General features: G+C 34.5%; 1 protein-coding gene across 2 annotated transcripts in view; it reads right to left on the minus strand.

Moving 5' to 3' along the window:
• mew (multiple edematous wings) overlaps positions 1-14,963 on the minus strand; it is a 534,082-nt gene that overhangs the window by 278,710 nt on the left and 240,409 nt on the right. The gene's annotated exons all lie outside the window — the stretch shown is intronic.

Consider the following 14,963-nt stretch of genomic DNA (forward strand, 5'->3'; position numbering starts at 1 on the left):
ACACAGTAATAATATATACAAACTGAATAATACCTCAAAGGAATTTTGTTGAAAAAATTAAAATTACATAGAACCACTCAACTCAGAATCTAAAATTGTACTAAATTTCTTTTAAGACTCAGTCTCTTCGTAATATCGGTGTATTTTTTTCTTTGTTCTGACGTCATGTCCGCCAATTAACTTATTTGTTCCATTTGAACAGCACTAACAAGGAGACTTACGGAAGTGTAATTTACTGATTTGAATGAAACTTTGCATACTTGTAGAATATCAAAAAAATAATCGTGACGTATTTTTTTAAATTTTGACAGTGGTGCGGGTTTAAGGGTAGAAACCACCCTTTGAACGTTAGAGATGGCCTCCAAGCATAAACAGAAAATAATCATTAAAATAGAAGATTAAATCATACAGCCAGCTTACTGCCAAGGGGGTTTGACGACAGGTGATTCAGAACCTGACGTTAAAATTACAAAATTCAAATTGGTGGATCCAACATGATGATTACAATTACAAATAGTCTTCTGGTTTGAAATGTTCTGCAGTTAGCCAAGAACAATTGTAGTTGGCAGGGGCTACTGAGAGAAGATACAGACTGATTTGAAACCCCTTTCTGTACTTATTTTAACAGGACGTTTGATTAAATCTATAGCCAAAAAAGTTAGAATCCACAAAGCTAGTGCCAATGCATTTGTTGCGAATGTGAAACAACACATGTTATTGGTAAAGAAAATATTTATAACTCAGATGAATACGGTTTAATTTGGAAATGCAGACAGGACGTACTCTAGTGTTTACAGGGACACAAACAGTAGAAAGTGTGGCACAGTCAGTAAATTCTATGACTCGTAGCTACATCATACAGCCTTTAATTTCTGCAAATAGTGTTTTGTTATCACCACTGTTAATTGTTTTGTAGGAAAGCAATGGAACATTTGGTCTTATAGTCCAACACAACCTCTTTAAATTTGAAAATATCGTTGTGAAGGCATCAAATCCGGAAAAAATTAACATCAAGTCTTGTGAGATCATGGTTCCAAGAGATTTTTCTTCAAGCGTCTAATGCAAAGTCCATTTTGTTATTAGCTTCATGGAGTGGTCACAATTCATCAACTTTGAACCTATTTTAAGAACAAAAGAGTAACTCATAATAGAAACCATTTCTGCAGGAACAACTCGTAGAATTCAGCCTCTTGTAGTGTTCTTTAGGCCGTTAAAAATTTTTCTTGAGACATTTTTCTGACACTGTCCTTCTCTACAACTATAACATGAATTTACATCTCCGTAATAATATAATTAAGATCTCATCACTGATTCATAATCAGTTTTCTTCTCCTAGATTTGCTAATCGTATTGGGTATGCATGATATAAAAGCGGTTATTTGGAAGAAAAACCACCTGTGTTTGAAAATTTCCTTTCAAAGATTGTGCAGCATTTTGCGATTTGTGCACAGTTATTGCCGTAAAAAGGTGTGTGTGGTGTACACAATGTTTATGCATCACACACTTTTTTACAATATATCATTACCGTAAAACGTTTTCCCAATCAATTCATAATTATAACATTTGAGGATATAAGAAGTTCTGACAGAGTGAAGCGAGGGGACTCACTATAAATAAGTAAAACCTGCCAATTACAGCAGCATTTAATTTTTATTTTATTTATTAATTTATATTTTCTACTTCATGAATTTATTTCTCCCTAACGAATAATTTTCATTTTGAAGAGTGGACGTTTCGGTGTAAACATTGGAACTTTTACACCGAACCAGCCTCACACCTAAACGTCCTTACACCGTGACATCCGTACACCAAAACGTCCTACACCGAAACGCCCTGCACCAAAACGTCCTACACCAAAACATCCTACACCGAAACAGCCGTATCCCGGTTGGTATATCAGGAAAGACGCCATTAAAATACGTGAAATGCAAGGTTCATGAAATCTTTTTGTTCATATACTGTATTTTAAGGTAGGCTATATAAAAATGAAAAAATATTTTTTGTTTCATTATTATTATTATTATTATTATTATTATTATTATTATTATTATTATTATTCGACAGGTCCTGAGACTAATAGGAGTTGTGTGTTTCTCTGTGCGTGGTTTTTGATGTGTGTGTGTGTGTGTGTGTGTGTGTGTGTGTCCTCAGGTTCGGGTCTTCAAATGTTTACTCCACATTTCTTGATCTTCAGCTTGCTCTTTCAACGCCCAAGAGTTTCTTCCGTTTCTCAAATCATCGACCAATTACAATCTTCTTCTTCCTACTGCTCTCATTCCTTCCACCTTTCCTTCTATGGCGTTATGAAGGAGACAGTTTCTTCGCAAGATGTGTCCAATCTAATCACTCTTCCTACGAAGGATTTAGTTTAAAAGCGCCCTCTTCCTAATAATTTGTTTTATATTGAATTTTTCTTTGTTTATCTGATACCCACAGAAATAAAAGGCTTTTTATACCTTTTAAAAAATACAAAAATGTAAAAAACGCTCAAATCAAACTAACAATTAATGACAATAGAGACCGGTAAAGTAGGGGTATGGACACAGTTATAATATGGGAAATTAAGACATTAAGATTTTTGCTATTTACTGAAACAGATCCAATAATCAGATTCATCGCATATTACAACAATCACTTATACAGGTAATATCATGGTCAGTACTTCTTTACTTTTTCTTAGTACTACAAATCCTAACGTTAGTACTTCATTTCTACACTTGAAATTGACTCGTGTTGAAAGATAAGGTTAACCCACAATTTAAAATTTTAGAAAAAAAAGAAGAAAATGATAATAAACCTATAAGAAAAGAAATCCATAGTGGAAAAACGAATTCTGTTCTCCTGAAAAGTGCTATTCCTATCAACACCAAATATTCCAATTCAAACGATTCACACATTAACAGCACAAAACTTTAAAAGCTAAAGATTATGTTCCGGGCAATTTCACATCGAGTTGGACGAAACGTTTATAACATTAATAACAGCGTTAAAAATTTAGCAGTAATTTTATGTTTGTGCAGTTTTCAGCATGAACGTAGCAGGAGCGATTCTTATAGTCAAAATAGGAAATTTTAAGATTATAACCCGGCCAACTCCACGTCAAAATGGCCGGTACATTTGAAATGTTAATAACGGCGTTATTTATTTAGGAACAACTTTCATGTTCGGGCAGTTTTCAGCAGGAACGTAGCAGACACGATTGATGTCGTCAGATTATTAAATTTTAAAATTTTAAGATTATGTCCCGGCCAACTTGATGTCAAGATGGCCGAGACATTTGAAACGTTAATAACGGCGTTATTTACCTAGCAGTAATGTAAAAATTCGAACAGTTTTCAACAGGAACGCTTCACATAGTCAGATTGTGAAATTGTGAAAGTGTCCGGGCCAACTTGAAGCTTATAGTATTTGCGGCTTTCAAACCAGGCTTGAAGCCAGCCTGCTTTAATAGGGAAGAGATGGAGAAATGAATACTGAGGGGGCTATGCAGGGGCGTCGTTAAGGGGGGGTAAAGGGGGGAGCCTCCCCCCCAAAAAGTTTCTAATCTCTTGACAAGTTGGCAAATTAAAATACATAGTTGGCAATTTAAAGAATGCCAATTTGTTCAATTGACTTATTCGGTTTAACATTTTCTTAGGTACCCAGTACTGCAAATTATTATCAATTCTCCTATAGACTTGGCATAAGTTTTGTGTAGTTTCCAATCTTGAAATAAATTGATATATTCGTTTAAAGTTTCTTTACTTGTTGCAAGTGATTACACTTCACTTTTGTTCATTTGATATTCGTAAACATTTTGAAGAATCTTTGATGAAAATCGGGAACTGTACCACTGACAAAAGCAGAATAGAGTTGGCATGCAAAGACACACAAAAGAGGCGTTTCGGTGGCAAGTAGAGCATTGGACGCAAAAGCATTTGATAAAAGAGCGTATACAAGGCAACAGGTAGTGACTGGCAGAATTGATGTTAATAAAATAAGAACAAGGCAGTGACTGGTTAGTATTAAGCCTGCCATACGTCCCGTAAAAAACGGGACAGTTCCGATTTTGGGCTTGAGAATCCCGCGTCCCAATAAATTTAGTCGGGACAGGCAAATGTCCCATATTTTAATTCCATTCCATTTCTGCTATCAATATAAGCTTATTCGAAAAGTAATGAAGTGGCTGGGATAATGTTAATGAAGAATAAGGTGTAGCATGTAACAGTTTTGAGCAAGTTATCACAATACCCTGTCCGACTTGATAGCGAGCGAAATTTGCAACACTACTTTTTCCATTGTACAGTCACCCACATAAGTACCTGGACCCCAAGTAATGGAATTATAACAGTCAGGGGTCCAGGTTCTTATGTGAGTGACTGTACCTGGTGGAAACTCGGACACTCTCCAACATAAAAAAAAAGAAGATGGCTTTGAGTAATTCTACATGTACAAGCACAGGAAAGATGAGTGACTTTTTCTTCAGAGAGACATTAAATGAAGTAACAAGAATTATAATATTTTTGAGAGGTTATGGGCACATAATTGTGCTTGGTCCAGGGCTCAGAAATATGTACATTTGGTCCTGACAATTATACACGACAGAAGAAGAAAAATCAACTTTTCATCAGATTAAACTGACAAACGTAATTTTGGCAAATACTGCCATGTAAATAAATATTGCTAAACCCGCGAAGAATATTGAATGTAGATTGTGTCACTGATTTAAACAGTTTGCATATTGTTTTTCTGTAAAACATTTTTATAACACATTATCTTAAAGAGATTGCCTCCCGTATAATGCTGTAGCACCCCATTGCGAACAATAATCATATTGATATATGTTGTAGCGCGATCAATTCTGCGTACGTTAATACCAAATGTAAGTACGATGACCATCTGGATCATACCTAAAAATCGGTTTGAATTAACATGGTTGTCTATGGGAGGAGCGAAAAAAAGTAGGTTTTTTACGATATTAGGTACGTGAACATCAGAAATGTTTAACAAAAAACTAAAAATAAGAAAATATGGACAAAGAGCTTTCTAAAAATGTATATCTTATTATCTGGAGAAAATCATGTGACATGTAAATCGGTAGCCGAAAAATGTATATGTATAGTTTTTTCTCTTTTTTATATTTACATATTTTTTTATAGTTGCATGACTTTTTTGGAGTTTTTTATTTTATTTCTTTTTTTGGGGGTTTTTCGTATTTTGTTTCTTTTTTTTATTTTCGTATTATGGTTTTTTGGATTTTCGTAGTTTATTACTTTTGTGTGGATTGTCTTATTTTTTGTCGCTTTTTGGTTTGTTTTTCTTTATCTACACTATTTACATCCTAGGTTCATCGTCAGGTTCGTATGGTGGCATTGCACTTCCGTCGAAGAGCCTATTTAGTAAGTCTGAAGGAGCGTGTATCGTTTCGTTAGTGTGTCTATAGTACCCGAGATACCATATTACTGCCATTACATATGCGCAGCAACCTGCAGTTCTTGCACCGTTGTTGCAAGTACAGTAGTGTGCTTTGATGGTTTCGTGTCCATCTAAGTCCAAGTCACACAAAATGCACAGCATGTACTCCTTACTGCTCGAATTGCGCGATTGCATTTTGCCTCTTACAAGCATTGGAATTGTTGGCATATGTTCGGCATAGTCACGATGATAATTATATTCTATGATCAGGAGGGGAAGACCAATTTTACGTGTCAACAACACAGCCAATTGAGCCAAGCTCACTCACTAAATATTCGTATATTCTCTACAGACCTTATACTGCCTCAGTGTATAAGTTCTATAGACTGCTGCATTGGGGTGCTGCCTATGGCAAGTGAGGCAATCTCTTTAAGTTTTTTTTTTTTTTTTTTTTTTTTTTTTTTTTATAGTTGGATTGTAAACATCTTCAGTCCGTAAAGTTAATTTCAGGGAACGACGAGAGAAAAGTAGCTGCAGCTTAGGGAAATTCCGCCTATTATATTGTTGAAAAAAATAAATGTCAGCCAGGCTAAAGGAGACGATGATGATGAGAAATGAATGAAATGGTGGAATGAAGAAAGTGGGAGGAAACGGGAGAACCACGAGAAACCCACGCACACAGTGTTTTTCCACTACAAAGCTCACTTGAAATGAGCTGGGGTCGAACCAAGTACCCCATGCACCAGAAGTAAACGCTATACCACTGAGCCACCGCGGGCTATTATACTGTTATTCATAACCAGAGGTACAGTTTATTGGATTGTGTTGGAAAGTTTGGGGGGGAAGGGGATCTAAGGTGTCCCGTATTCCCATAAAGAAAACATGGCAGGTTTATTAGTATAAACTTTTTACTATGTATAGTATGTAAATTTGACAAATTTAAGTTGTTTTTTTTTTTCTAACAGTAAAATGTCAGATGGAAGATGGGAAGATGATTTTGATACCAGAGTGAATATACTTTGTATTGTGTAACCGTGTATATTTTGTGTGTGAATTAACCTTTCGCTTTGAAACAAAAGAAGATCATATTAATATAGAGGACAAGAATAGATTATTTCAGTTCTGTTTTGCAGTAAGACTTTCTATTTACAGGGATTTTGAAGTAGGGAGAACTGAACAAAAGTGTGTTTTGGGAATGGTATAATCAGTGCCTTTCATAACGGGGGGCGATAGTCCTGGGCGCCGAAGAAAGGGGGCGCAAAATTGGGGAGAAAAATTAAAAAAGAGATTGAAAGAAAAAGAGAGAAAGGAAAAATTATTTGGAATATTACTAGTATGTACTTAAATCCTCTTTCTGCTTTAGGAAGTGGCCCTATAATGTTACTCATGTTAGGAAAATATATGTGCACATATATAAAATGGAAGGAAAAAGTAATAAAAGGTGTTCAACATTAAGGAAAAGCAGGGTTTACTTTTGAAAATTTTCTTACGCTTCGCGCCAACCATGGTGGCACTTCGCGAATGATCTGTCGTCCTAACTCGTATGTATGAGGCCGCCGTCGTATACTCTCGTCCCGGGTGCTGATTTTCTATAGCACGGCACAGGGGGGCACAGTAGGTTTCTGGAAATGTTGTTCGATGGACGAAAGCTACAATGGATGATTCAAGTCATTCTGTCGCTTCCGCTATGAACCTAAGTGCATGATTCCAAAAGTCACATTTTGGGGGACCAAAAAATACGTCTCCTGAGTGAAAGCATAGATCGGTGTGTGTTTCACTTCATTTTCATATAAATGTGTTGCCTTTCCTACTTTATTTTTAATCACGTAGTTGCTTCTTTCGGAAAGTAAAACATAAATTGCAATTCTTCCTTTCTTCATAGTTTTTATAAGTCAAAGCATTACGTAAACATTGTATGTTACTTATGTAGCTCATGGGGGGCAAGCGAGGCAGTGTCCCGGGCTTGCGGTTGGAGGGGCGCCTAAAAGGGAGGTTATATATTAGTATTTTTCTTGCTGGTATTTAATACTTTTCATCAGAGCGCAAAATTATGAAATCGAAGTGGCAGGAGACTGGAGGACAGAAGAGAAAAAAAAAATCTGTGCATTTCTGATGAGAATTGACTGGCGCAGATTACCTAACCTAGCCATAAGTTGTCAAATTAACAGTTGTGCATCGTGGGAGATGATAATGATTCTGAGTTGAGGTGTGAAATTTTATTCGAAAATGGGGGCTGTTCGTATTCGTATCTCAGATGGAGCACGGAATGGGACGAATATGAAAATTAGGTTGCTGTAAAGTTTTCCGCAGGGTTGGTAAAAGTGAGACTAAGATTTTCGAAACACTTGGTGTTTTTTTTTTTTTTTTTTTTTTTTTTTTAAACCAAGACTTGGCATTTTTAAATCAAGACTTGGCAATTTCAAGTTTCACCCCCCGCCCAATCTTGTAGTGCTCGCTACGCCGCTGGGGCTATGACAAAGACATAAACAAACACCATAACATTAGACATTTATTTATTATTTACAGAATGTGTGTTTATTTTTAAATTATCGCAACCGTAAAATTTGTTTCATTTTTGTGTGCATAATACAAAATCTTTGCGAGGTACTTCGTTTCATATTAATGATGAAAATGGAAGTATTAATTTTTTTAACATTAGAACAAAATTATGTTAAATCAATTTTAGGTTATATGAATTCAAAATTGACATATATGTTTATTCGATGTTTGCACTAAATTTTAAATAAGCAGGACACTGCAGTTTATAACTATTCACAACTAACATTATGGACTATGATACTGTTGTTTGGAAGTGCACCTGGTATCCTTGGATGCTTGTCATGGCTGCAATAATAGGGTACTGTTTGAAATTCTTGAAATTAGTAAAGGCAATGAAATATATTTGGGGCATCTAGCAAGAAACATATGATTTCACATAGAAATGAGTAAAATTCGTAAGGTTGAATTTAATTTGGTAAATATAATCGGAATAATTTCATTGATTTTAAGTCAGTTTGAAATTTGTCTTCAGCATGAGTTTTAGAGGGGAAGAAAAGTAATTTATGTGGGGCAGTGCCCCCTCTAGCTCCTCTCTGGCTACGGGCTGTTTCAAACAATCTAAGACTCAAGAACATTTCGAAAGTATCGAACACTCAGACTGTCTCAAACATTTTCATCGTCTCGAACACTTCAAGTGCATCGAACGGTTCGAGTATCGAACACTTCAAGTGTATTGAAACTTTCTAGAGTCTGGAACACTTCCAGTGTCTTGAACAATTCGAGAGTCTCGAACAAATCGAGTTTCTCAAACATTTCTAGAGTCTCGAGCCGAGTGACTTGAAAATTTCTAAAATCTAGAACATTTCAAATGTTTAATATTTCAAGAATTTGGAAAGTTCGAAAATTTGATATTAAAAAAAAAACACGAAACGGCTTATACAGTATGTTGAATTGCTATCGATGAATCGATTATCGGAACAGCACTATTTAATGTGACATAATACATGTAGAAAATTTTTTACTTTGCTGATCTTATATAGGCAACTATTAAATGGTAAAATCGTGCGTCCATGGTAGAATGAAATTCGTTCATGATTATATTTTCAATTTACGACAGTTATCAGCAGGTCCGAAACCAGCCACAGAGCTTTGGGGTGGCCATGAATATGTTATGGGGTGTATTGAGGTCTGAAGGGGCCATGAAAAGTCTCGGGGGGCCAGGCCCCGTAGTCCCTCTCTGCTTGGGGGCCTGGTTACCAGTCAGTACAGTATAACGCTGGAAGAATAATATTGAAGTTTCATTCAAAACTATTATTTAATGTGCAGAAATGCTTATACATCTTTTCTCTCATTCATGTAATATACATAGATATAGGTAAAGTTTAATATATTGGAAACTCACCAAACGCTCATGTTGTTCCATCCTCAAGTAGCAAAATAAAGGAAAAAAGAAAACAACTCTTTCCCACAGATCTCAATATAGAAAAACTGACCGCCAAAGAAACTGAATGTAGTGGGGGTGGTCAAAAGTGATTAGCAACGAGCGTTTTAGTACATGAATCACACGGTTACGTGGCACAAACTTCCTTTAACTTCTCCGAAAGAGAACTTAAACAAAGGGGAAAAGTAATGTATACTTCCATAAATCTATCAACGAAATATACAAATGTTGAAAATGAATTTGAATACACAGCATAGACATCAATTTTTACGGTTCACATAAAAAAAAAAATCTCTAATTTTCAAGAAAGTACATTAAATCGGTAGATTCTTACATTTATTTTGTTCTTTTGTTAGATTGTAACTTCACACTTGTAGTTCACTAGTTATATTCATTTTCTGGGGAGAGTATTTGCTCATAGTTTTTTTTTTTTTTTTTTTTTTAGAAAATTTGGTATCTTTTCAAGTACTTTTGGGTTATTTGATACTACATGACCCATACTTATATGAATATTAACTGAAAGTAGGGACAATCCAGATGAATATAAAATTCTTAATTTGTTAGATTTTAACTTGCCACTCGGAATTATATACCTTTTTGGAGAGAGTAATTTTGCTCAACTTCTTTGGAAAATATAGTATCTTTCCAAATACTTTTAGTAATTAGATAGAACATGGCCCACATTTATATGAATATCAGCAGAAAGTAGGAACACTCCTGTTGAATATGAAAATATTATATATATATATATATATATATATATATATATATATATATATATATATATATATATATATATATATATATATATATATATATATATATATATACACATAAAAATTAAATTAGATAGTACACATGTGTGCATATTTACTTAAAAACGTGAGACGTCATTGACTTTGCACTAGAAATAGAAATAGCATGATTGATTTTGATAGTATACATTTAAAATGTATACTGGCAACCCTGTGAATTTTCGTTTTATCTGCGGACAAATGTCTGCTAAAATCACCGCGGTCATTTTGATGAGGTTAGAACGACAGAAAAAATTCCAGCTTCCATCGGAGATCGAACTCTGAAGTCGGAATGCCCAGTTGCCAGGTAAACACCTTGGACGTATGCAACAGCGCTGAATGTGTATGTGTGTGTGTGTGTGTGTGTGTGTGTGTGTGAGAGAGAGAGAGAGAGAGAGAGACAGAGACAAGGAGAAATTTAGTTTGCCTCCATTTTGGTATACGGATTGAATATAGCATCAAGAAGATCTGAATATCTTACAAAATTTGACCTCAGTGTATTCTTGGTTAATGGCGGCAATGAAACAACTGGCTTTTCTTTAAGTTCTCCAGAATGGTTCGATCCCCCAAGGCGGCTTCCTGTTTTCTGCTGAGAATGAATGGCTTAGTAGTTCTCCGAAAGACATCACAAGCAGTGAAATATTTTGTTAAGCTTGGCGCAATGCTGAACTAAATAATTTTGATGATTAAGGCGATGGTAATCTGTTAGTTTTAAATTCTTTCCCCCAGCACTTAAAGATCTAAGAACAATGTCATACCACTCACTCACCCCTACTGTGAAGATGGAGTTTTCTTTCAGAACTTTAAAAGCTTTTTACGACAAAAGACTTCTAATATACGCAAGCAAAGCAATGCTGTCTCCAATATCCACTAAAATAAAAGCGCTTCTTCTGTCGGAAATATCATTGAGGTTTAAAATACTGTTTTCCAAGAAATACACCATGCATAGACTCGTAGGAACGTCAATCAAGTTCGATATTTATCAGTTCTTTGTATGTGGATGTATTTTAAAAGCCTGTTTGTTATATTTGAATCATTCGACTTCCTTCAAGTTTAGTGATTACATCCTAGTCTTGTGATATATTGGGATTCAAGATGGGAAGAAGTTTAGTCTGGAAACACTACTATAAAAAAAATAACACAGCTATTTGTAATTATTGTAAATTAGAATTAAGATGTGGAAGTAGCACAGGAATCCTTTGGTATCATTTAAAGAATCGTCATCCAACACTTCTTACACAAGAACAAAGTGATGAAGAAGGAACTAAGAACAATTTGGAGCAGGAAACTGACGATGGCAGTCCTTTTGAGTCAGCTGGCAAAAAATCCAAAACTTCAGACTTACGGTAAGTGCTACTTTTGCAGTATGTATTTAAAATACAGTTTATCGAGTTGCTAGTAAAAGTTGATATACACCTATATAATTTCTTCAGAATTGCATTATGTGAGACAATTTGAATACAGTTTACTATATCTTGGAGATAATTACGCTACTGTATCTTGAAGAGAGTTACACTTTTATTTTATTTTATTTTATTAGTAGAGAATCTTCTTCAATTTGTTTGAATTTCTAAGTTAATAAGGAAAGAAATGAAATAGGCGGATATCAACTTTTATTTACAACTGTAAGACATTTCTTATACTATATTAAATACATTTTTGAGTGCTTTGGTTTGAATATTGCATTTTGATTTCTACTTAATAAACGTTTAATACCAGCGAATGAGTAGCGATAAGAAATTACCTTTTTCCTATTAACGAAATTACTTTAAATGGAGGGAATTGAAAATCAATATACAGACCATTCTTATTACTAGATGATCCACTGCAAAGGGAAGAGTGTATATTAGAGCACATTAGACAAATAAAAGTTGTATGCTCCTGTTTTGCTATAACAACATGAATTTCCGTTGAGCCATGAATATAATAACTTGTTCATTACTAGAGACCGGATGTTTAGGCACTAAAAACCTGGAAAATAGGTAGGCAAATATGCACTAAAAATTTAAAAAAATAGGCAGTAAAATAGGCACTAAAATGTAACTCGAAATAATGAAGATAAATACTCAATACCATTAAAAAATAGATTCAAGTCATAGATAATGTTCAAAGAATATAGAAACATACTTGTTTGTTAATATCTTCTTTTATTGTATATATAAAAACGAAGTTTGTTATGCATTTCATACATACTGGGTGAACCTGAAAGATGTGCACATACTTTGGGAGCTGATTCATGACATCAAAAGAAGACAAAAAGTCCTGTTGCATGTTGTCGAATTCTGCGTCGTGTACGAGTGACAGGGGGGCCAATTTGGAATCCAAAATCGAATCCTGACAATTGGAACGAGACATAAAGGTGTTCACATACTTCGGGAGGTGATTCCTGACATCCAAGAGGACTTTTTGTCTTCTTTTCATGTCACGAATCACCTCTCAAAGTATGTGCACATCTTTCGGTTACGTTCCAATTGTCAGGATTCAATTTTCAATACCAAATTGGCACTCTCTTAGTCGTACAAGACACGGAATTCGACAAAATACAAGAAAACATTTTGTCTTCTTTTGGTATTACTAATCACCTCCCGAAGTATGTGCACATCTTTGAAGTTCACCATGTATATATATCGTAACGTACCACGTGCTTGTGTTTACAAACACTTAATATGTGTGTATTATTTATGTTATATAAATTATATATTTTCCCAATGAAGGCTTATTTTGAAGAAAATGCATAGAATAGGCAATATTAGGCACTAAAGCAATTATTTAGGCACTAAAGGTCAAAATAGGCAAAATAAAATTGGCTTAAATCGAAAGTATAAACCCCCATATAAACTTTAAAACGTTATTTTTGATCATATCTTTAATAATAAAGAATAGGCATTTTGCCTAACATCCGGTCTCTATTCATTACTATAGTATCCTTGTTCCTAATGTATGATATTATACTCCCTTTCCCGTGAATGAGAGGTTTTCAATATTGCTACTGGTTAATAACAGTACAGGAACTGTAACTACTTCAATTACTTCCGATTTTTCTCGGACAATAGCTAAAAAGTATTATTATTATTATTATTATTATTATTATTATTATTATTATTATTATTATTATTATTATTATTATTATTATTATTATTATTATTATTATTATTATTATATGATACTATACTCTCTTTCGTGTGTAAAACTCCGTCGTGGCTAAGTGATTAGTGTACGTACCTTTGACGCGGAAGACCCGACTTCGATTCCCCGGCTGGAGAGCATGTGGTTCGAAATCCACATTAAACTGTAGATCCACGTTTCGGATAGCCTTGCTGCTGAAAGGGATGCTAAACTAAAAAAAATCAATCAACCCTTTCCTGTCTAGTATTAAAAACAAATTGTGCAGTCAGTATGTACTTAGGAACATCTCTCCAACTTACGGAATAAGAAAAAGAAACCTACAATGCTCTCTCTTATTAGTGATTTATTTAGTATTTTTAATAATAGACAAACGGGGTCCAAGATATTAGGGATATATTTTTATTATTATGTATTACGTTTTAACTTCTTGAATAAATAGGGCCTAGTTGGTACGGTACGTGCTTCTATTTTATACGTACTGCAATTTATATTTACTCGTATATCATAGCTGATGATTAGAGCTATTTTAGAGTTTTCTTCCTTTTTTCTAAAAAAAAAAATCTATTTTAGTTTATATAAGCCAGCGTTTATACTTCAGTATTGCACTTATACTTCATAGCGGTATTCAGCACTTAATTTTATACTTCATACTGGTATTGCACACAAATATATTTATTTACCGTATGTATTTAACTAATACCGTGTGGTGCTATACCTGACTAACGTTGTTCTTAGTGCTTTAAATATGTAATTAAATTTATTACTACCAAGAACAAGAACCTAATTAGTTTGAAGTCGACAGGCAGAAAGAAAGTGATAGGCTAGGAAGGATTATTTGGTTGGTTGCTGGAGTTTAGGGTTCCTTCACACCAGCAAGGATATATGAGACGTGAACCTAGTTTAAGGTGGAATCCGAACCGCCATAATGATTTCAAATTTCAAAGCTCTTCCACCGAGAATCGAACCCAGGACTCCGTGCAACAGACGCGCCAGCGGTAATCAAAGACCAACGGGGAGGGCGGAATGATTATTGTTGTTCTTATTATTATTTTTGTAGTTGTGGTAGTAATTAATATTAACACAGACCTAATTAGTTTGACTTAATCATGGAGGGGCCAATATTCTTCCTTTGGTACAAAACTAAGAAACTTGATAAGAGAAATAGACTATCGTAAATTAAATTATGTGTACTGTGTTAATAATACTAGTGCATACTGTTGAAGCAAGTGATCGTTCCTCTTCCCTCCCTACTTACGGAAATGCGTTTTTAATGTTCAACGAAGCATCCACTATGTTCTATAAAAAATTAAGTTTCTTTATTAATGTATATTTTCACTGAAAATAGTTATCTAAATTCGAGTAGGATTCCTTTCCTTATTGTTCCATTCAATTCGAAACAATAGATAAGTAGAGAGAATTGAGAATGCTCCTGAAAAATTATGTTCTATTCCACCAGAATAGATTATTTTAACGAAAGTTATCGTAGAACGTACATTTTTTTTAAAGTCATAGGAGAAGGAGAGTTGAGTGGGTCCTCATACTTGACTGACGTGAAATCCAAGCTGTGGAGATTACGGGAAAGTCTCAACAAGCATGTACAGCATATTGTGTCAAAATCGAATGAGAAAAGTAATCGTAGAACACATTTTTTTTTCATACGGGAGGGGAAGACAGTTCTTTCTGTAGTTTCGATTGATTTTAAATCTAAG

Source organism: Thermobia domestica, chromosome 15 (genome assembly GCF_964235325.1).
Source record: "Thermobia domestica chromosome 15, izTheDome1.hap1.1, whole genome shotgun sequence".
NCBI classification, from domain to species: domain Eukaryota; kingdom Metazoa; phylum Arthropoda; class Insecta; order Zygentoma; family Lepismatidae; genus Thermobia; species Thermobia domestica.